The sequence below is a fragment of the Trichechus manatus genome, unplaced genomic scaffold (assembly GCF_000243295.1).
Source record: "Trichechus manatus latirostris isolate Lorelei unplaced genomic scaffold, TriManLat1.0 scaffold00058, whole genome shotgun sequence".
Classification (NCBI taxonomy): domain Eukaryota; kingdom Metazoa; phylum Chordata; class Mammalia; order Sirenia; family Trichechidae; genus Trichechus; species Trichechus manatus.
In genome coordinates, this window is record NW_004443994.1 from 6834318 (window position 1) to 6858313 (window position 23996).

Genomic DNA, 23996 nt, shown 5'->3' on the forward strand with positions numbered 1-23996 from the left:
AAGGATTTCATTTGACTTGGATCTATAATCAATGCCCATGAAAGCAGCAGTCAAGAAATCAAACGACATATTGCATTGGGCAAATCTGCTGCAAAAGTGTTAAAAAAGCAAAGATGTCACTTTGGGGACTAAGGTGTGCCTGACTCAAGCCATGGTATTTTCAATTACCTCATGTGCATTCGAAAGTTGGACAATGAAAAAAGGAAGACCGAAGAAGAATTGATGCCTTTGAATTATGGTGTTGGCAAAGAATGCAGAATATACATGGACTGCCAGAAGAACGAATAAATCTGTCTTGGAAGAAATACAGAGTGCCCCTTACAAACAAGAATGATGAAACTTCATCTCACACACTTTGGGCATGTTATCAGGAGAGACCAGTCCCTAGAGAAGGACATCAAGCTTGGTAAAGTAGAGGGTCCACGAAAAGAGGAAGACCCTCAACAAGATGGATTGACACCGTGGCTGCAACAATGGCCTCAAACATAGCAACGATTGTGAGGATGGTGCAGGACTGGGCAGCATTTCGTTCTGTTGTACATAAGGTCGCTATGGGTCAGAACCGACTTGACAGCACTTAACAACAAGTATTCATTTTAATTCATTTCCTTGAGGAATTGTTCAATTTCCTTACATGGAGATACATAAATATTCTGATAAAATATAAATGCAGTGTTTGATAAACATCCCTTTTTACTTTCTTGGAAGATGAATTTAGAAACACACTCATGGTCGCAAAACAGAAACATACTTTGTATGGTAAATAAATACAGAATTTTGCAGCCTCTTAATGTGATTAATACCCCATTTATTAGCATATATAGACTAATATCAAGCACTGTGTCCCACACAATGGACAACAAAAAACAAAACTCACTTGATACATAAATTAAAACTTTTCATGTTAGATAAATATTAATATTTCCAGTATTTTTTTGACATTTCCTATGTTAGTATTATATTAAATTCTTACCCTTGTTAATATTAAATTAAATGTATGCTGTATTGGGTCTGCATGTATACCAAACATATTTTAAAGTTAACGTCATAAATATTATTGTTTACAAAACTTGGGACATAACTCTGTATGTAAATGCTGTACAGCTAAAAAGTATCTTGACTGAATTCATTTCAATAGTCGATTTATTCAAGTTGCCTCGCTTTTGTGCATCATCTGGGACTGGAGTTTCCATTGGTTGTTTACCAGTACGTGCACAAGAGCATACTCTTGTTTGTATCACGGCAAAGAACATTGCTGGCCCTCCTGGCTGGAGTTACTGGATCAGTAGACATGCCTGTACAAGACGGTTCTCTCAGAATGGATCAAAGATCTGGTATCTATTAATATAATCTGTCCTTGCCCAATAACCGCTCATGTTGGATCCAGTTGCATATTGGGTGAATGTGGCAAGAGTTAGTCTCCACAGCCCACCTCCACCTCTTGTTTATTAGAATGAAATCGTATACTCCCAAGAGGCTCTTCAAGATAAGGAGTTTCAATGAAACAGGAGGGGACTGTAGGAGACAGATGTCAGTGAAGGTGTTGATGTGGTAGGGGTCTCATAGCTTAAACAACCTTGTGAGTGGACACCCTCATGACCCTGAATGAACTTTATTTCTGGCCAGTACATTCTCACGCATTGGAGCTGGTATCAATTTCATTTAGTGTCCTGCTGGTTTCCTTCCACTGTGGCTCTCGATTTTGCTTGTGTCTTGTCTGCTTGGCATCTATGGGTCTTTGCTTTGGACAACTGGTGCCCCTGTTTTGTTGATGCTCTAAGCAAGTGCTTACCTTGTTTATTGAATATCTATCTCTGCACAGTTGCTCAGAGAGGTTGTCCTTTGCTGCACTTCCTAAGGAGATGTTCTCTGTTACTTTCGATCAGAGCATCCTGTCCATGGTCTCCTGTTTTAACTTGATATTGTAGTAATGTTTGAGGTACAGTAAAGTCAAATGAGACACAAGAGAGGGAGGCCAGAAACATTTAAAGATTTATTATAGTCACAGTCCCTGGTGTTCACAGCAGGCCCAGGGGGCCATATGGGAAAAATCGTAGAAGGCAGTCACAAGACAGAGATGGATTGGGTCTGTGGGCAAGCACCCTTATTGTGGTTTTCATGGGAAATGTGGCAGGAAGAGGTCAGAGCACATGGGGATTTTACTGGTCAGCTATGTTTGAAACTCGAGCTCTGGGGTTTGGGGCCTTTACCAAAGGGGAAACTGAGGGAGATTCTTATCTAGATATAGCAGACATGGGTGGAGAAGAGTTACTTGGTGTGGATGTTAAAACGTCATATTGCAGAAGCTAGAAAATATGGTTAGTATATCTCTATAGTAAGTCCCAGTTCATAATTAATTTACCAGTGTATCGTCCATCTCCCCACCCTAGATTGAAACTCCTGGAGCACAGGGGCCAAGTGCCTTTTGTTCAGCAAGATACTTCCAGTGCCCAGCAGAGCACAGCACATGGTAGATGTCTAATAAACATTTGTTGAACAAATGACTGAATTAACTAATTAACGGTCCTCATTGGCTATAGAAAAGAGCCCTGGCAGTACAGCAGTTAAAGTGCTCAGCTGCAAACCAAAAGGCCAGCAGTTCAGACCTACCAGCCACTCCACGGGAGAAAGATGTGGCAGACTGCTTCCATAAGGACTTACAGCCTTGGAAATCCTATGGGACAGTTCTACTCCCTCCTGTAGGGTCGCTATGAGTAGGAATCAACTCGACAGCTATGGGTTTGGTTTGGGGTTTTTTTGTTGACTGTAGAATCAAGAACAAACCTGGCCTAATATACAGGGTCCCCTGACCTCTAAGCCCAGTCCACCACCTACCATGCGTCCTCTGTCACTTCTTACTGTGAAATTTCCCCTCCTGCTAAGTCGGTCTGCTTATCTTCATCTCCTCTTTCATTTGTGCCATTTTCTCCTTCCAGAATATTCATTCCCTCCTTTTGCTTACCAAATCTTAGTTGTTTTTCTATTCCCAAATCAAATCCTTCCTCCTCCATGAAGTCCTCTGTCATCATCCCCACCCACATTATTCTCTCCCACCTCTCTGCTCTCTCCTATGCTGCTGTATACTATAAATTCATTATGTCAGCTGATTCTCATGCATCCCTCCAACTGGACTATACAGTCATTAAGAGGAGCTCTACGTTTTGCACTTCTTTGAATTGGCCATTATATGATATGAATGAGAAAATGAAACGTGCTGGAAAGCAACCACTGGCTATTTTCTAGTCTCAGTTCTGCCCATAACTAGCCATGTGACCTTGAGAACATTCTCTCACCTCTCTGATGTTTATTTTCTTTATGTATAAAATAAAGGGGTTAGGCCATATTATTTTAAGACTCCTAGCTTTAAAATGCCAAGATACTAATGATCAATCAAATTCAACAAATCCACTTTAGAAATGGGTGTCAGGATGAACTTATTATATAAAGCACTTAGAAAGTACTCAACTAATGAGTTGCTGAGTACTCTATTTTTTTCTAGCAAGAAAATTGAGGCTTAAACATATGAATAAAGTAACCCAAAGTCAACGGCTAGTAGTAACAAAGCCCAGATCCTCCAGCTAAAACAAAACAAAAAACACGCTTTCCCCCTTCCTCTGTGATAATAACACTTTGCACACAGGGATTTCAGTTTATAAATCTCTGTCATAACCATTATCACATTTCATCTCATACACAACCCTATGAAGCAGGTATTGTTATACTCATTTCCCACATGAGGAACGTGAGGTTCAGAAAGGTTGAATCACTTGCTGGAGGTCACACAACCAGTTAAGTAGCTAAGTTAGGACCCGTGCCCCAAAACTCAGCCTCCAAAGCCTAAGTCGTTTCTAATATGCTGTCTTAGTGCAGCATTAATGAAATGAACCTTGCTAAATCACCTTTCTGCAAATAGAAGCCCCTGTTTTTGTTGTTAGGTGTCATTGAGTTGCCTCTGACTCACAGCGACCTTACGCATAACAGAACAAAACGTTGCCCAGTCCTGCGCCATGCTCACAGTCACCGCCATGTTTGAGCCCATTATTGTAGCCACTCTGTAAATCCATCTCGTTGAGGGTCTTCCTCTTTTTCACTGACCCTCTACTTTACCAAGCATGATGTCCTTCTCCAGGGATTGGTCCCTCCTGATACCATGTTGAAGAGGAATTGATGCATTTGAATTATGGTGTTGATGAAGAATATTGAATATACCATGGACTGCCAGAAGAATGAACAAATCTGTCTTGGAAGAAGTACAGCCAGAAAGCTCCTTAGAAGCGTGGATGGCAAGAAGCCCACGACTTGCGCTTAAAAGTACACCAGAAATTGGCTTATAGCAAACTTAGAGCACCTAAGAGCAATATTTCACGAATTTAAGTGACAGTTTTTACTTGTAGGTGATTTTTCTGCTATTTCACTTTAGTATTCTCCCAGATTCACCCAGAGCTCAGCATGTGCAGTTCCCATTAATGCTAATGAGAATCACATACCCCAGCTCTTCACAGAAAATACACCCCAAAGCACTCAACGATTTAAGAGACAGACACTTCCAAGGGTCAGGCACATGTCACGTGACCAGGCTCCCTGCTACCCACTAAGACTGTCTTCTGAGACAGTGTGGAAGCTTTGTAATTTAAGGTACCCTCTCCCAACATAGTCTGACATTTGGGAAATCCAAAAATAGAAGCATTTAAGGATCAATCTCAAATCAAAAGGCGAGTTTGGAAAGCGTCTATGGTTTGTTTGCTTTTTAAAAACTAAAACAGATTTGTCTTTTCAGATTATTTTATCAGAGCAAGTTTTGAACCAACATCAGATTTCCAGGAAGGTCAACTTCCCCTCTTTTAGTAAAATTGTGAAAAGAGCCCTGAACCAGGAGGCCCAGGACATGCTTTCTTGTTCTAGCTCTGCCTGTTTACTACCCTGGGCAAGTCTCACAAACTTTGAGCCTCAGTTTCCCTGTTTAAAAAAGAAAATAAATTTAAAAATATGTGTTCCTACTTCACAGGGACATCATGGGAGATTGTGAAATATTTTGTCTGCTTTAAAGTACTCTTGAAATATAAGAGTTTAGTATTATTGCCCCCAAAAGATGTGAAACAGACTTACCCTGGTATTTGTGAAATGCGTGTGCATATTCTGTCACCTAGAGGCCACACAAAGAAGTGGTTTTTAACATTTATGTTCTTAGTATTGCCAGTTGCAAAGGAGCCCTGGTGGTGCAGGGGTTAAGTGCTTGGCTGCTAACTGAAAGGTTAGCAGTTCAAACTTACCAGCAGATGTGGTAGTCTGCTTTGTTAAAGATTTACACTCTTGGAAAACCTATGGGGCAGTTCTACTTTGTCCAACAGGGTCACTATGAGTCGGAATCGACTTACGGCAGGTGGGTTTGTTTGTTTTTTATTGCCAGTTGCAGTGGAGTCCAACTTATGGCAACCCCATGCGTGTCAAAGTAAAGCTGTGCTCCATAGGGTTTTCAGTAGCTGCATTTTCAGAACTAGATCACCAGGCTTGTCTTCTGAGATACCTCTGGGTGTATCAAACCTCCAACTTCTCATAGTATAACCCCATAACTCATTGCCGTAGTGTCAATTCCAACTCACAGTGACCCTATAGGACAGAATAGAACTGCCCCAGAGGGTTTCCAAGGAGCAGCTAGTGGATTTGAACTGCTGACCGTTTGGTTAGCAGCCAAGCTCTTAACCAGTGAGCCACCAGGGCCCACCCCCTCATAGTATAAAGTAAGACAAAATTCATGAAATGAATCTTAATATTTTTAGAACCTCAAAGTCAACTCCCTCAACTTTACTTATCCAATATGTATTGACCTTTACTGGATCTAATGCAACAGAAAAAAAAGCATCAGAAATATAATTGTTACTATTGTTAACTGCCATCTGAGTTAGCTTTGACTCATAGTGACCTCATGTCCAACAGCATTACCTGGTCCCGCGCCATCTTCACAGTGATTGGTATGCTTGAGTCCGTTGCTGCAGCCACGGTATGTTATGAATGCTTTCCAACCTGGAGGCTCATCTTCCAGCACTATATCAGGCAACATTCTGTTGTGCTCCCTAGGGTTTTCTTTGGCTGATTTTCAGAAATAATAGATTACCAGGTCTTTCTTCCGAGTCTGTCTTAGTCTGGAAACTCAGCTGAAACTTGACCACCACGGGTGACCCTGATATATTTGAAATGCAAGTGGCATAGCTTCCAGCATCACAGCAAAACACAAGCCACTACAGTATGACAAACTGACAAACTAGTGGTGGAAAAATGTCATTATATAACTGTAATTTACTTTAAAATTTATGACCTGCCTAACACCACATTTTTCCAAGTCAGATCTGTTTTACTCCACCATATATTCATTTAACATGAAAGTAATTATTGGATGCTGTTCTACAGCTTGCTAATACAGCAGAGAACAGAGCAAAGTTTCTGCTTTTAATGGAGCTTACATTGTAGTGGGAGGAGACAGACAGATAAATATGAAATATGCTATTATTATTTTTGTTAATTGCCATCAAGTCAAGTCTGACTCATGGTGACCCCATGTGTGCAGAGCAGAACTACTCTATCAGGTTTTCAAGGCCGTGACCTTTCAGAAGTAGACCACCAGGCCTGTTTTCCAAGAAGTCTCTTGGTGGGTTTCAATCGCCAAACTTTCTGCTAGTAGTCAGTCGAGCGCTTAACTGTCTGGGCCACCCGGGGACTCCTGAAATATGCTACCAAAAGAAAAAAACCCAAACCTGTTTCTGTCGAGTCAATTCTGACTCACAGCCACCCTACAGGACGGAGTAGAACTCTTCTATAGGGTTTCCAAGGCTGTAACTTCTACTGAAGCAGACTGCCACATCTTTCTTCCACTGAGTGGCTGGTCGGTTCAAACAGCTGAACTCTTGGTTAGCAGCCGAGCACTTAACCACGGTGCCACCAGGGCCCCTGCCTTAAAGGCACTCTAATTCATCTGAGGAGATAATACCCATGCACATCAGAAGATAACACAGTCAACTGTAAGTGCCAAAGGAACGCTAGAGACAAGGCCACAGCGTTTGAGAGAAGGGACTGTGCTGCAGAGGAGCTGCAAAGAAGCTACTGTCAAGCAGGACAGAGACAGGGGACACAGAGCCACAGCAGGGTCCAGGAGCAGTGGCCTTGCTCTGTTGTCATCATTGTGACCAAGAGCAGCAGGAGAGAAAGGAAGCAGAGAGCCAAATCTTACTTCTCCCAGGAAGGGGAAAGAAAGCAGGCCAATTATGTCCATCTCTCTCGCTCTTTTCTTTTGACTCCCCACTCCTCCACTGTCTTCATTCGTTCGACGATATTGAACTCGTGCTATGCTAAGACTAGGTTAAGTACTGTAAACCAAACCAAACTTGTTGCCGTTGAGTTGATTCTGACTCATAGCGATCCTATGGGGCAGAGTAGAACTCCTGACCTTCTGGTTAGCAGCTGAGCCCCAAACCACTGTGATGTGACATGAACATTGCTCTGAGTTTGATTTTGGGGACAAGGGAGGTATGTATGGTAAATATCTCAAACACAAAGCAGAAAATAGTAAGAAGTGTGATAAAGCACTAAATATTTAATGCAGTAGTTGTTTCATGTAAATTCTGTAAATGCAAGAAACTTTCTGCCTTGTTTATGGACTGGTCCCTGGAAACATTAGTCGAAAGAATGGATGGAGGGAGGGAGGAAGGGAGGGAGGGTTGGATGGGTGGATGGATGGATGGGTGGATGGATGGTTGGATGGATGAGTAGGAAATAAAACTAGAAAGACAGTAGAAAAACTAGAGAGACTAGGATGCCAAGATAAATTGTTTAGATTTATCTTATTTTTGTTTTTTCAAAGGATGTCAGGTGCGCAGAATTGGATTAAGAATAATTCTTGTTTCATGATATAGTCTAACCATTGGATCATCTTTCATTATTTAGTTACTGTCTTCATTATCTAGTGCTGTTATAACAGAAATACCACAAGTGGATGGCTTTAACAAACAGTAATTTGTTTTCTCACAGTTTAGGAGGCTAGAAGTTGGAATGCAGGGTGCCGGCTCATGTGGAAGTCTTTCTCCTTCACTTGGCTCTGGGGAAAGGTCCTTGTCTCTTCAGCTTCTATTCCTTGGCAATCATGTGGCATGGCATCTATCTTCCCCTATCTCTCGATGGTTGTTTGTGTGCTCAGTCTGCTCTTTTATATCTCTAAAGAGATTGATTTAAGACACATCCTACACTAATACTTCCTCATTAGCAAAGAAAACCCTTTCCCAGCTGGAATTATAACCACAGGTATAGGGGTTACGATTTACAATACTTATTTTAGGGGGACACAGTTCAATCCATAACAGTTTTAATAGTGTGATAAGCACCCATGAACCCAGCACTTGTCACAAAGCCTACATCCAACGACTTTGGTCTATGAGCTCCCCCTTCCTACCCTCAGCCTCCAACCTCCTGAACTAATCATTATTCTCAATCATGTTTCCATACTTTCCTTGTTTTTTTAAAATATATATACTATATATCTATATGTATGTATGTATACGTATAGATTGTGTTTTTCTGTTACTCATTTAGTCCATTGAGTTAGGACCAATCCTAACTCAGTGAACCTGTTGGAATTGCATAGAAGAAGCTCAGAGGTATAGAATCTCTTTAACTCTTCTCAAGCTCAGATAGCTGTTAGTCATTAATGTGAATGCATTACCTTCCCCAGGCTCAAAAATGATTGTCTTAGGCTGGGTTCTCTAGAGAAGCAAAACCAGTAAAGCATATCAATATACACAGAAAGAGATTTATATCAAGGAAACAGCTCACACGATTGTAGAGGTCGGAACGTCCCAAGTCCATGGATCAGGATGGAGACTTCTCCCGATTCACATAACCACAGGGGCTGACGAACCCAAGATGGTCAGGTTGGAGAGCAGGGCTCTTGCTCACAGGCTGTGAAAATCAATGAATCCCAAGATCAGCAGATAAGCTGATAGCTCAAGACCCAAGAACTGGAGGTCAGATGGACAGGAGGCAGCCACAAGATCCAGAGTGAGCAAAAAGCCAGAACATCTGCTTATATTCAGATGCAGGCCACATCCCTAAGGAAACTCTGTTTCAGCTGACTGGCTACTCACAGCAGATCCTATCATGGGAGTGATCACGTAAACACTGAGAATCATGGCCTAGCCAAGTTGACACACAGTCTTAACTATCACAGTCCACCTGTTGTCAACTGAACACATACACACATCTCCTTAAACCATACATAATCTCTGAATAAAGGCAATTATAAGGTTATACTTGCACCTAACATGATACAACTAACACATGTACAACCAAAAATGCACTAGCCCCATTTACATCTTATATTTTATAAGGGAAGAAGACAAAAATATTTGATGCATACATGCAAAGCAGAAATACTCATAACAATTACAGTCCTCATTTCTGCAACTGGTCACGTGGTCACGTGGCCATAACTAGTATTTAGAACTACCTTCTTCCACCACCCATTCAGTATTCCCTTTGCCCTCAGCAAGCACCTCAGCTGGTCATGGTTCTTTGTGTGGTGGGGTGACCCAAACCTTCATTCCTGAAGGGTCTGGGTCATTAGTAGCCATGTTGGAATTGGGTCGCTATGAGTCAGAATCGACTTGACAGCAATGGGGTTTTTTAGTTTTCCATTGACTTTAATCACAGGGCATGGTAGTACTAAGAGATGTCCTAAGGGATCTCCTGCATTCCAAACATATTCTTGCTTACCTCCACTATGTAATATCAATCTGATTTCCTCTTGGTAATCAGGATCAATCACACCAGCCTGTATGGTAACTCCCATCTTTACCTGTTGATCCAGACGCATAAGGAGCCCAAAGTGGCCAGATGGCATTCTTAACTTCCAGTTCAATGGAATCAGTGATCTGTGGGAACATTCCTTCCTTTGGAAATAAGACCTCTAGACTTGCAGAGCATAAGGTCACTGGGACAGGAAGCAAAATCTTGCAAGTGTGTCACTAGGGGTAATACTGAGTGATGCCACTCCTATTTCCCCCCCTTGATTCCTGGACCCATGAATCCTGGCTATGGGAGAAACAGCATCATATATTAGACACTGGTTTAGAGCATATACAGCCTTCTAGAGAACGTTGCCCCAATGCTGCAAGGTATTTCCACCTAGCTGGCACCGTAATTGTGTCTTTAGAAGGCGATTCCATCGTTCTATCAAGCCAGCTGCTTCAGGATGGTGGGGAACATGGTAAGACCAGTGAATTCCTTGAACATGGACCCAATGCCACACTTCATTTGCTGTGAAGTGAGTCCATTGAGCCGAGGCAATGCTGTGTGGGATACTATGATAGTGGATAAGGCATTCTGTAAGTTTACGGATGGTAGTTTTGGCAGAAGTATTGCATGCAAAGAAGGCAAATAAGTGTATATTCCAGTAAGGACAAAATGCTGCTCTTTCCATGACAAAAGTGGTCCAGTGTAATTACCTTGCCACCAGGTTGCTGACTGATCACCTTGAGGGATGGTGCCATACGGGGGACTCAGTGTTGGTCTTTGCTGTTGGCAGATTGGGCACTCAGCAGTGGCTGTAACCAAGTCAGCCTTGGTGAGTGGAAGTCCATGCTGCTGGGCCCATGCATAACCTTCATCCTTGCCACCATGGCCACTTCACTCATGAGCCCATTGAGCGATGATGGGAGTAGCTGGGGAAAGAGGATGAGTGGTTTCCACAGAACACGTCATCTTATCCACTTGATTGTTAAAGTCATCTTCTGCTGAGGTCACCCTTTGATGAGCGTTCACATGAGAAACAAATATCTTCACTTCTTTGGCCCATTCAGAGAGGTATATCCACATACCTGTTTTCCATAAATCCTTGTCTCCAATTTTCCAATCATGTTCCTTCCAAGTCACTAACCATCCACCAAACCATTGGCCACAGCCCGTGAATCAGTACACAGCCACACATCTGGCCATTTCTGCTTCCAAGCAAAGTGAACAACCAGGTGCACTGTTAGAAGTTCTGCCCATTGAGAGGATTTCCCTTCACCACTTTCGAGTGGTGCCTGCATATCATGCAGAACCATCTGTAAACCAGGCATGAGTTTTCTCTTCTTCAGTCAACTGATCATAAGGAACTCCCCATGAGGCCATAGGTGCAGACTGGGAGATGGAAGGTAATGTGACAGGAGTGGAGATGTTGGGCATTTGGGCCACTTCCTCATGCAACTTACTTGTGCCTTCAGGTCCTGCCTGGGCCCGATCTCTTATATACCACTTCCATTTAATGATGGAGTACTGCTGTGCATGTCCAACTTTATGACTCTGTGGGTCAGACAACACCCAGCTCATGAGGGGCAGCTCAGGCCACATGGTGACTTGGTGTCTCATGGTTAAGCATTCAGTCTCTACTAAGGCCCAATAACAAGCCAACAGCTGCTTCTCAAAAGGAGACTAGTTATCTGCAGAGGATGACAGGGCTTTGCTCCAAAATCTTAAGGGTCTGTGCTGTGATTCACCAATAGGGGCCTGCCAAAGACTCCAAACAGCATCTCTATCTGCCACGAACACTTCAAGCACCATTGGATCAGCTGGATCTTATGGCCCAAGTGGCAGAGTGGGCCTGTTGCAGACCCTTCTCTTGTTGTGGGCCCCACTCAAAACTAGCAGCTTTTTGAGTCACTTGATAAATAGGCTGGAGTAACACACCCAAATGAGGAATATGTTGCCTATAAAATCCAGAGTCCCACTAGGTATTGTGCATCCTTTTTAGTTGTGGGAGCAGCCAGATGCAATAACTTATCCTTCACTTTAGAAGGAATATCTTGACATGCCCCACACCACTGGACCCCTAGAAATTTCACTGAGGTGGAAGGTGCCTGAATTTTTGTGGGGTTAGTTTCCCACCCTCTGGTACACAAATGTTTTACCGATAAGTCCAGAGTCATTGACACTTCTTCCTTACTAGGTCCAGTCAACATAAGGTCATCAATGTAATGGACCAGTGTGATGTCTTGCAGAAGAGAAAGGCAATCAAGTTCCCTGTGGACTAAATTATGACATAGCGCTGGAGGATTGATGTAGCCGTGAGGTAGGCAAGTGAAGGTGTATTTCTGGCCTTGCCAGCTGAAGGCAAACTGCTTCTGATGGTCCTTCAAAGCAGGTATAGAGAAAAAAGCAATTAGCCAGATCAATAGCTACATAAAAGGTATCAGGAAATGTATTAATTTGCTCAAGCAATGAAACTACATCTGGAACAGCAGCTGCAATTGGAGTCACCACCTGGCTGAGTTTTTGATAATCTACTGTCATTCTCCAAGATCCATCTGTTTTTTGCAAAGGCCCAATAGGCGAGTTGAATGGAGATGTGATGGGAATCACCATCCCTGCATCCTTCAAGTCCTTGATGGTGGCAGTAATTTCTGCCATCCCTCCAAGAATGCAGTACTGCTTTTGGTTGATTATTTTCCTAGGTAAGGGCAGATAAGCTGATAGCTCATGTCTCAACAACCAGAGGTCAGAAGGACAGGAGGCAGCCACAGGATCCAGAGGAAGCAAAAAAACAGAATGTCTGCTTATATTTGGATGCAGGCCACACCCCCAAGGAAACTCCCTTTCAACTGATTGGCTACTCACAGCAGATCCTATCACGGGAGTGATTACATATCAACACTAAGAATCATGGCGCAGCCAAGTTGACATACAATCTTAACTATCACAGTGATCCTGGAGTTATTTGAAAATGTCTCCTAAGCCTTTGTTTTCTTGTTCAAATAGAAAATTTTGTTCCTGTTCCTGCAACCCTGCTGCTTGTCAGTTTAAATGGTTTTCTACTAGTGCCGTTTTAGTTATCTGGTCAACATGTATTTGAACTTTATTTTTATTTGCTTCCAAATACCTCTTGTGGAAGTGCTTCAAGGATAATTGGGATGCATCAAAGAAGAAGACAGAGTAGTTACAATGTATTATGCCAGTCTGGGAATACTGCTTTTTAATTTCATTATTATACCAAGAAGGAGCCCTGGTGGCATAGTGGTTAAGCACTCTGCTGCTAATGGAAAGTTTGGCAGTTTGAAAGCCCCCAGCCACTCAGCAGGAGAAAGATGTGGCAATCTGCTTCTGTAAAGATTGCAGCGTTGGGAACCATTTGGTGCAGTTCTACTCTGTCCTATAGGGTCGCTATGAGTCAGAATTGACTCAAAGGTAATGGGTTTGGTTTTATTATTATTACTACTATACCAGGGCCATCTCTTTTGTTAGCTTTAGCAACCTAAACATTTCTTCTTGGTACTTGCTCATTATAAGTTGCAAGGCAAGTAGAAGTTGCTCTAGCAACACACACCATTCTTAGTTCTCTTACTGCAATTCTTTGATTTGTCTTTTCCTTGCCCATAACTAATGTGGATTATGGTCAATATCTTGCAGCTTCATTAAGTTCTTGGCTTTCTTCCTAACACTGCTTCATCATTTCCATTCACTTGTTTAGATCTGCTGCATTGTCATGATGTCTCAGTCTTTCACCAAGAGCTTTAATATCAGTAAGTACCTTCTCATTTGTGCCACTTACATCCTTCAACTCCTGTGGCAGTTGTGGCTCCAAGCTTCTGCTAGAGGGACACATAACCCCAAGTAAGACACTCCACATGCCTGAAAAGCTTCCTCATTAGTGGACACAGATCGGACAGAGTTCCAATGGTGGAACTAGTGGGGCTTCAATCTCATCACAGCCCTGCTCCATATATATTTTTTAATCAAATGAAATAAGAAAAATTCTAACAATATTTAATATGCTTAATGACACAGGTTTATAGACTAATCAGTATAATGGACATTTGTCATATTCATGGCTGCCCAGAGTATCCTGATTAGCCTTTCCATGTATGTAGAAATTCCTACTTTCTGAGGCCATTTGCCTCAAATACACAGCAGATGCAGTGGATCTAAAGTCCCTGGCTGGTGCAAATGGTTAGCAGGCTGAGCTGCTAACCAAAAGGTTGGAGGTTCAAGTTCACCCAGAGGCACCTGGAAAGAAAGGCCTGGAGATCTACACCCAAAAAATCAGCCATTGAAAACTCTATGGAGCACAGTTCTTATCTGACACACATGGGGTTGCCATGAATCAGAATCAACTCCATGGCAACTGGTTCTGGTTTGGCAGTGGATCTACCAATCAGTCATATTCACACCAGACTTTGACTTAGGAATAAGCAAGAAAAAAAAATTAGGCTCTGTTATAGATTAAATTTTGCCCCCCAAAATATGTTGCAACTCTAAGTTATATACCTGTGGATGCAATCCTATTTGGAAATAGGGTTTTCTTTGTTATGGTAATTAGGTCGTACTCAGGTAGGCTGGGTTCTAAATCTAATCACTTCTAAGTTATATAAAAAAAGAGCAGATTAGACACAGAGACATACACGCAGCAGAGGTGGAGGGGGTTGAGGGTAGGGGAAACAGATGCCATGTGAAGATCATCCACAAGCCACAGAACCAAGGAATGCCCAGAACTACTACAAGGAAGAAATTGACATGGTGGGGATTTGAACTTTTAGCATCTAGAACTGTGAGAAAACAAATTTCTGCTGTTTAAAGCCACCTACTTGTGGTATTTCTGTTACAGCAGCACTAGGGAACAAAGACCGGCTCTGAGTGGAATGTTCATCTGATGGCATGGTTCATATGGCTGCAGAAACACAGAGCTTTGAGGAGCAGCAGGTGCCACAAGATCAAGTTCCTGATGCAGAAAGATGATTGTAAAAGATGGCCGTAAGTGGCAGTTGCAGTAAAGTTCTGTGGGGGCGCCAGTTAGCAGCAACTTTCATTACAGGCTAGTTGCACAGCAGGTTTGGGGTATTGTTTCGGGAAGCTTACTTTTTGAGCCTGTTCTTCTAGGCTCCTCAACAATTCTGTGAGCTCCCTAATAACCTCTAACAAAACCGTTTAAATTAGCTAGGGTGAATTCTGTTCTTTGCGATTAGAAATCCTGAAGGAGACAGTGAGATGTCTTGGAGGTGGAGTGGAAGTTGACAGCGGCATCCTCACTCAGGTGTTCATTTTTAGCACATCACAGTAGCAATTTACCTAGTTAAGAACAATACAGATTATAGTATCCAGTTTGACTTAAAAAGTTTCCCGCAAAGAAGACATATTGAAAATAATAATCATGCAAACAAAAGCTAATAAGAAAAGGACAAAATCGACAATACGAGCCTTCCATCAGTCAGATAAAAACACTGACAATCGAATTAGATATGACAAGAAGGCGCCCCATGAATAAAAAAGTATCCGCTTTTTAATAGAAACTCACGGTATGGAAAGAACTTTCGGAAAATTGAAGTGTGAAATGATTTCCTTTGTCTGGTGATTTTGTTCCCCAAAATGATGTAATTATGTCACCTCTAAAGTCTCATCTGCATGTTAAAAAGACTTGAAAGTATAATTTTGTAACTTGTTTAGAAGTTTCAATGGGTTTTGAGCCTATTGGTTAAAAACAGAAAAATGCAAAATCTCCCAGTTAGTTCACAATAACCTTGGTTGACATCAGGAAAGATGAAAATTTGCTAAGCAAATTTAAACAAAAACTTCGCAGAATTGGTGGATTGAATTGAAAAACAAGTATCAACACTTAGCAAGCATAGACAACAGTATATTCACATTTGAATCTGAGTATCTGGGTGAGGTATCCATCAGCTAGGATCTTCATTAGAACCAAATACCAAAATAAGCTGAACTAGACCTTTAAATTGCTGTATCACAATATGTTCAACCAAGATCTTTTAAAAAGAGCAGATATATTTAAATACATTATTCTCACTATTTATATCATTCATTACATCAAAAACTGTGGGTGTATGCTAATTTTTTTTTTTTACTAATGGAGTACTTGATAACGTAAAAAAGTTCGGGTTGGTCTAGGCCAGGGTTTTCCAAAGTGTTGTCTGTGGATCTTGACACCGGAATCCCGTAGGGTGCTCCTTCAAATGCTGTTGCTGTTGCCTGGGCCTTGTGGTGGACTTACTGACTCAGATTCTTGAGGGGAGGAGACAATAACCAGTGAATTTGTATGTAACCTACTCCTCAAGAGATTCTTTTGCTTAGTGAAGTTTGAGAATCATGGGCCTGCATATATGGTGAGTAAAGCTTCAACTAGAGAGGAAACAGTGTCTATACAGCTCCTCACAGAGCTTAGAGGTGATTAGGTTTTTGATACACCCTGCACTGATATGGCTTCATTAACGTACGAGAGAAAACTGTATTCCCAAGTGAGATTACATCCACAGGTGTACGGGTTATGATTCCCACACACATTTTGCCGGGTCATAATTCAATCCATAACACCTACATTCTTAGGCACTCCGACACAGCCCAGGGACATACCCCAAAGCCCTAAAACTGAAACCTCATGTCTGGGATTCTAAGATATTTTTGAAACTGATATAAACAAGTTACTTGAATGCCATCCAAAACTATAAAAAGGTAGATAAACCAAGTAGACCCTATACTCAAATATTTTATTAAATAAGTTATGGTGAAAATATACCAAAATTACTCAATGTTCAACAATCATTGAAGACTTTCTTTTATAAAAGCGACAGCAACAACACTCATCAAAATCAGACTGAAAGGCATATATGTTTTTCCAAATAAATAACATTAGAAATTACTCTCTAAATGCTATATGACCTTATGGAATCTTTGAGAGATGATTTGTTTATTCTATTAGCCTAAGAGATCAAAAAATTATAACACACAGCTTCATTACTTTTAATTCTATTTGAATTGCCTCATTTTCTGGTAAAAGTTAAGATTAAGAAATACAAGCATTATTGATTCTGACTTCTAAATAAATATATACAAAGAAGTTATATGTTTGAGGATATAGCTATATAAAACATTTTTAAGTTAAATAATTATAAGATGTAAAATATAGTCAAAATCCTTTTATATCACTAATAAACTGGATGAGATCTTTTATCTTTGTAATGTCTCACTTTTTAAAAATTGTGGTAAAATATATATAACAAAACATATGCCATTGCAACCATTTTTACATGTACAATTCAGTGACATTAATTATGTTCGTGATGTTGTACAACCATCACCACTATCCGTTTTAGAATTTTTCCCTTACTCTTAATGTGGTGGTTAATTTTACCTGTCAGCTTGGCTAGGCTATTATTTCCAGTGGTTTGACCAAATACTAGTCTGGTTGCTGCCATGGAGTAGTTACATGTGATTAAATCAGTCGGCGTTGAGTAGAACAGATTACCTTCCATGGTGTAATGTAATTACCTTACATTTAACGTAATGTATTTTAAGTGCGTTCCAACCTAGGGGGCTCATCTTCCAGCACTATATTAGACAATATTCTGTTGTGATCCATAGGATTTTCATTGTCTAATTTTCAGAAATAGATCACATGACCTTTCTTCCTAGTCTGTCTTAGCCTGGAAGCTCCACTGAAACCTGTCCACTATGGGTGACCCTGCTGGTATTTGAAATACCTGTGGTGTAGCTTCCAGCATTATACCAACACACAAGCCACCACAGTATGACAAACTGACAGATGGGCTGCAACAATAGACTCAAACATACCAACGATCACGAAGATGATGCAGGACTGGGCAATGTTTTGTTCTGTTACACATAAGGTCATCATGAGTTAAAGCTAACAACAACTAATAATGTAATGTAATTACTTTCCATAATGTAGTGTCATCAATCAGCTGAAAAGGAGTTCCTTACGGTATGTTCTGCCTCCAGACTATGAATAGATATTTTGGCAGAACTCTCACTTGACTCTTCACTCTGCCCTCTTCTCTTCACCTGATCTACAGATTTTGGGACACAAGCCTGCAGCCTGTTGCCTGACCTATGGATTTTGGACTTGCCAGCCCCCCACAATCACGAGAGCCAATTCCTTGAAATAAATCTCTCTCTCTCCCTCTCTCTATTTCTTCCCCCTTCCTCCTCCTCCCTCCCTCTGTCTTTTATTCTCGCTCTCTCTACATACACACACACACACATATATATATATGTAAACACTGGTTCTTTTTATCTAGAGAACTCTGACTAAGACACTTTAACAGAAACAAAGTGTCTTTTAAGCAATAACTCACCCTTTCACTTTTCTAAGCAGTAAATTCCAATCATCCTTTTCAATAAAATCCTATGGCCCAGGTGGTTTTAATATAGGTAAAATCCTCATTTGGCCTCATCGGCATCAATTAATAAGAATTTATTTTGCATAGGAAAAAAAGAAATATAATATATGGTTACTGTTCATAAGAAGTTCACAGTTTTGTTGGGAAGATAAGATACATAAGTAATAAATTCATGTGACATTAATTTGTAAAAATGCTAACTTGGAAGTACAGAAAGTAAGTACAATAAGCGATAAAGGAGAGATCAGTGTGGATGAAACTATGTGATTGCTATCACAAGTTATTTAATTTCTCAGTGCCTCAGTTTTCTCATTTGTATAACGGGGGTGTTAATAGTATCTACCTCATAGTGTTGTTATGAGGATTAAGGTAGCACATATAAAGCATTTAGGACAGTGCTTACCTGGCACATAATTAAGTGCTACGTAAGTGTTATATATAGTTATACATTCTCTAACGGTCAAACAGCATCCTAAGAAAAAGGTTGTTCAATAAACGTATGTAAGAAGATACTCATTGATCTTATGTTTCCCACTATTCTGCTTTTGCTCACTCCATTTGTGTCACCTGGAATGTCTACCTATTCCACTTTACCTATCCATAACCAACCCATTCTTCAGGGCCCGGATTGAGTACATATCTTTTACATGAATAGCTCTCAGATCATTTTGTCCACAGTAAACTTTTCTTCCTCTAAACTTAAAGCTCCTATTTCCTTTGTGTGTGAGTGTGTTGCAAATATATATATAACAAAGCACTTGCCATTTCAATATCCTTCACGCGTACAATTCAGTGACATTAATTATGTTCATCATGTTGTTCAACCATCACCATTATCCATTTCCAAATTTTTCCATCACCCAATGAGTTTCCTTCTCTTCGCCCTCCCACCTGCACTTGTTAACCACTAATAAACTTTGCTCTCTACATACTTGTCTATTCTAGACATTTAATATAAGTGGGATCATACAGTATTTGTCTTTTTGTGACTGACTTATTTTACTCAGCATAATGTTTTCAAGGTTCATCCATGTTGTGGCATGTATCAGAACATCATTTCTCTTATGGCTGAGTAATATTTCATTGTATGTATGCACCACATTTTGTTTATCCACTCATCTGCTGATGAACATTTAGGCTGTTTCCACTTTTTGGCTATTGTGAACAGCACTGCAATGAACATTGGTGAGTATCTGTTCATGTACCTGCTTTCAATTCTTTTGCGTATATACCTAAGAGTGGAAATGATGGATCATATGGTAGCTCTATGTTTAACTTTTTGAGGAACCATAAAACTATTTTCCACAGTGGCTGTATAGTTTTACAATCCTACCAGCAATGGATGAGGGTTCCAATTTCTCCACATCATCACTAACACTGTTGTTTTCCTTTTTTTTTTTTTTATCATAGCCATCTTAAAACCAGTTGCTTTTGAGTTGTTTCTGACTCATGGCAACCTCATGTGTGTCATGCTTCATAGGGTTAAAAAGGTTGATTTTTCAGAAGTAGATCTCCAGGTCTTTCCTCCATAGCACCTCTGGGTAGACTCAAGCAGCCAAGCGTGTTAACCTTTTGCGCAACCCAGGGACTGCTATAGCCAGAGGCACCTTGAAAGAAAGCCCTGGCAATCTACTTCTGAAAAATCAGCCATTGAAAACCCTGTAGAGTCCAGTCCTACACTGACACAGATGGGGTTGCCGTGAGTCAGAATTGACTTGATGGCAACTGTTTTTTTATACTCTTCTTAGTGGGTGTGAAGTGATATCTCATTGTGGCTTTGATTTGCATTTCCCTGATAACTAACGATGTTGATTGTCTTTTCGTGTGCTTGTTGGTCCGTTTGTATTGCTTTTTTGGTGAAATGTCTATTCAAGTACTTTGCACATTTTTTGATTCTATTGTTTGTCTTTTTGTTGTTAAGTACATACTGTCTTTTGAGATGAGAAGAAGCATAACTTAATAGATGCAAGTATGGGTAAGTATGGACTTAACCTCTCTATGCATTAATTTCTGTATCTGTAAAACAGAAATAATAATACCCACTTCATAATGTGATTGTAAGGATAAAATTAGTTAATTCATGTAAGTATTTAAACAGTGGCTGGGAAACACTTAACAAATGTTAAATATTATTTAGATGACCATGTAATCCTGGTTTGTCTAGAAATGTTTCATTTACCTGGAACAATCCTGATTTAAATCTGTTGTCCCCAGCATAATTATCATATTTACACTCTCAAAATTAGCCCAGTTTGTATAATAAATTATATAGTTATCCTAATATTATCAATATGTTGTATTGCAATGGCAAATCTGTTGTAAAAGACCTCTTTCAAGTGTTAAAAAGAAAGGATGTCACTTTGAGGACTAAGATGCACCTGACCCAAGCCATGGTATTTTTTTAAAATTGTACTTTAGATGAAGGTTTACAGAGCAAATCAGTTTCTCATTAAACAATTAATACACATATTGTTTCGTGACATTTTTTGCCAGCTCCATGACGTGTCAACACTCTCCCCTTCTCAACCTTGGGTTCCCCATTACCAGCTTTCCTGTCCCCTCCTGCCTTCTTATCTTTGTCCCTAGGCTGATGTGCCCATTTAGTCTCCTTTTGTTTTATAGGGTCTGTCTAATCTTTGGCTGAAGGGTGTATCTAAGGAGTGACTTCAGTATGGAGTTAAAAGGGTGTCCAGGGGTCATACTCTTGGGGTTTCTCCAGTCTCTGTCACACCAATAAGAATGTTTGTTTGTTTTGTGAGTTAGAATTTTGTTCCAAATTTCTCTCCAGCTCTGTCCAGGACGCTCTATTGTGATCTTGTCAGAGCAGTCAGTGGTGGTAGCCAAGCACCATCTAGTTGTGCTGGACTCAGTCTGGTGGAGGTTGTGGTAGTTGTGGTCCATTATTTCTTTGGACTAGTGTTTCCCTCGTGTCTTTGGTTTTCTTCGTTCTCCCTCACTCCAGATGGAGTGGGAAAAGTGAAATATCTTAGATGGCTGCTCACAAGCGTTTAAGACCCCATGTGCTACTCACCAAAGTAGGATGTAGACCATTTTCTTTATAAACTATGTTATGCCAGTTGAGCTAGATGTCCCTCGAGACCATGGTCCTCAGCCCTCAGCCTAGTAATTCGGTCCCTCAGGGAGTTTGGATGTGTCTATGAAGCTTCCACGACCTTCAAAGTCATGGTGTTTTCAATCACCTCACATACTTGTGAAAGCTGGACAATGAATAAGGAAGAACGAAGAAGAATTGATGCCTTTGACTTATGGTGTTGGCGAAGAATATTGAATATACCATGGACTACAGAAGAACTAATGAATCTGTCTTGAAAGAAGTAAGCCAGAACTCTCCTCAGAAGTGAGGATGGCAAGACTTCGTCTCACATCCTTTGGACATGTTATCAGGAGGGACCAGTGCCTGGAGAAGGACATCATGCTTGGTAAAATACAGGGTCAGCAAAAAAAGAGGAACATCCTCAATAAGATGGATTGACATAGCGGCTTCAACAATGGACTCAAGCATAGACACAGTTGGGAGGATGGTGCAGGACTGGGCAGTGTTTCATTCTGTTGTACATCGGGTCACTATGAGTCAGAACCGACTCCATGGCACCTAACAACACAACAACAATGTTATCTTTTCTACTTATTTGGTGATTATCACATTCCTGGTCTTGTGTTTTATGTTATTACCGTATTTAAATTTTCACATATTTCTATCTTGTCATACAAACTAAATCATACTTTTATTAAGAGTATGAACCATGTTTTATATTTTAATGATCACTCCCATAGCATCTAGCACAATGTGTAGCCTAACAGGTTCTCAAGAAATATGTAATGATAGCTAAATTAGTGACTAAAGTCAAAAGAAGTAGATTGCTCACATAACGATCTAGTTTGTCTGCAAGATACAGAGGACTAACCTTTGGTGAATTAGGTAAATGGTATACCATGATGTGCATGTGTATACACCCTCACCTCCCTTTCTTTTCCTCTGCACAAGCAAACAAGAAAAACTTTGAGCAACATTTGGACATAATGATTAGTTTCATTCAAAAGAAACTTAGAAATAAAGGCTAAAACTTGTTACCAAAGTTTAATAAGCCAGCCAGTTTCTAACTTAGTATTGAAACATGGGTAAATTTTACAATGTATAATTCTCCAACAAAAATGCATCCTAAGAATTTATTAGGTCTGGACAAAGGATCAGAATTCACTAAAATTAATACTAATGTTCCTAAGAAACAAATGAATAAGCAATAAAAGAACCATATTTTGACAAGTTGTAGCACAGATCAAAAAAGAGGAAGAAATGCTGGAGGCAGAGCCAACGTGTGGCGCTATAGACTGAAGCACCATGCCATCCCTCCACAGCAAAGACCTGAAAAACTAAGTAAAACAGAGACAAGTGTCAATCGGGAACCCTAAGAGTCAAATGAAGAGATAAAGAACTCAACCAAGCCCCAAATGGAATAAGAAACTGACGGAGAACAGACAGCAAGGAGAGATATGGAGTGGAGGTCCCCTATTTGCTAAGGCATGATGGATTCACCATCTTGGACTCCTGTTGGAGATCGGCGGACAGGGAGCATAGGAAAGCAGCTTCACGGAGCTCCCAGCAGGAGACAGAGCACCTGGTAACCAGTGATACACGCTTCCCCCCATCCCTTCCTCCTGTTTGGCCTATGCCACTTCCTGGAGGGCCTCGGTCACTCACTGGGGAGGCACTGGCTCCATGCCACTTGGATTCACCCCTCCCACATCAGCTGGCTGGCTCCTTCAGTGCCATTTCTTTGTTGCTGTTGTTGTTTTTTGACTTCTTTTAGTTTCTTCCGTCTCTCTCACTTCCTTCCCTTACTCTCTCTTGAACACTTGACTCCATATGCTGTCTTTGCTTCTTCTAGACAGGCTGTGAAGCACCACTTCACTGGGAACCACTTCCCTGGTCCACACCACCGTGCAGGTAGGATCCCTGAGGGCTTTTTTTTCTTTTTCACTTTCTTTTTTGTTTTTCTTCATTTTTTTGTTTCTCCTCTCTCTACTTACCTTCTTTTCCTGTCTCCTGAATACCTGGTGCTGTGTGACATCTCCACGCCATCTAGATGGGCTGCAGTGTGCAGCTTGGGAGCTGCTTCCTTGATATGTGCTGCCGCACTGGTGGGATCCCTGGGGGCCTGGGGGCATTTATTTTTTTCCTTCATTTCTCAGTTTCTCATCTCTTTACTTACCTTCTTTTCCTGTATCCTGAATACCTGGTGCTGTGTGCCATATCTGGTCCTTCTAGTTGGGCTGTACTGCAGGTTAGGAGCCACTTCCCTAGTCTGTGCCACCACGCCATTGGGATCCCTGGGGGCATTTCTTTCTTTTATTATTGTTATTTTTGTTTCTTTTTCTTATTTCCTTTTTGTTTTTCTTAATTTCTCAGTTTCTTGTCTCTCTCTTCTTTCTCTACTCCATTCCTTTCCTTCCTCCCAACCACTTGGCATCTTTTTTCTTTTCTCTCTCTTGGTTTTTTGTCTCTCTCTACATTCCTTCCATTCTTTTCCCCTGACACCTAGCAGTGTGTACATTTCTCTCTCCTTTTTTTTTTAATCTAGTTTTTTATATCTCTCTCCCTTTCTTCCTTTCTTTTCTCTCACTCAACTAACTATGTGTGCTGTATCTGTCCCTTCTTGACAGGCTGTGCCTCACTGCTGGGCTAGAAAGCCACTGGCACATGGCTTCCCCTGGTCTGCACCACTCCAACAGCAGGCTGCCTCAGCAGTTTTTTTTTTTTTTTTTTTTTTTTGGCTTCTATACATCTTCCCAGCCACAGGAACTAGTACAGAC

General features: G+C 40.8%; 1 pseudogene; it reads right to left on the bottom strand.

The window, feature by feature from the left end:
• Window positions 1-12749: 12749 nt before the first annotated feature.
• Window positions 12750-13621, bottom strand: LOC111820994 (FGFR1 oncogene partner 2 homolog pseudogene; annotated as a pseudogene).
• Window positions 13622-23996: the final 10375 nt, after the last annotated feature.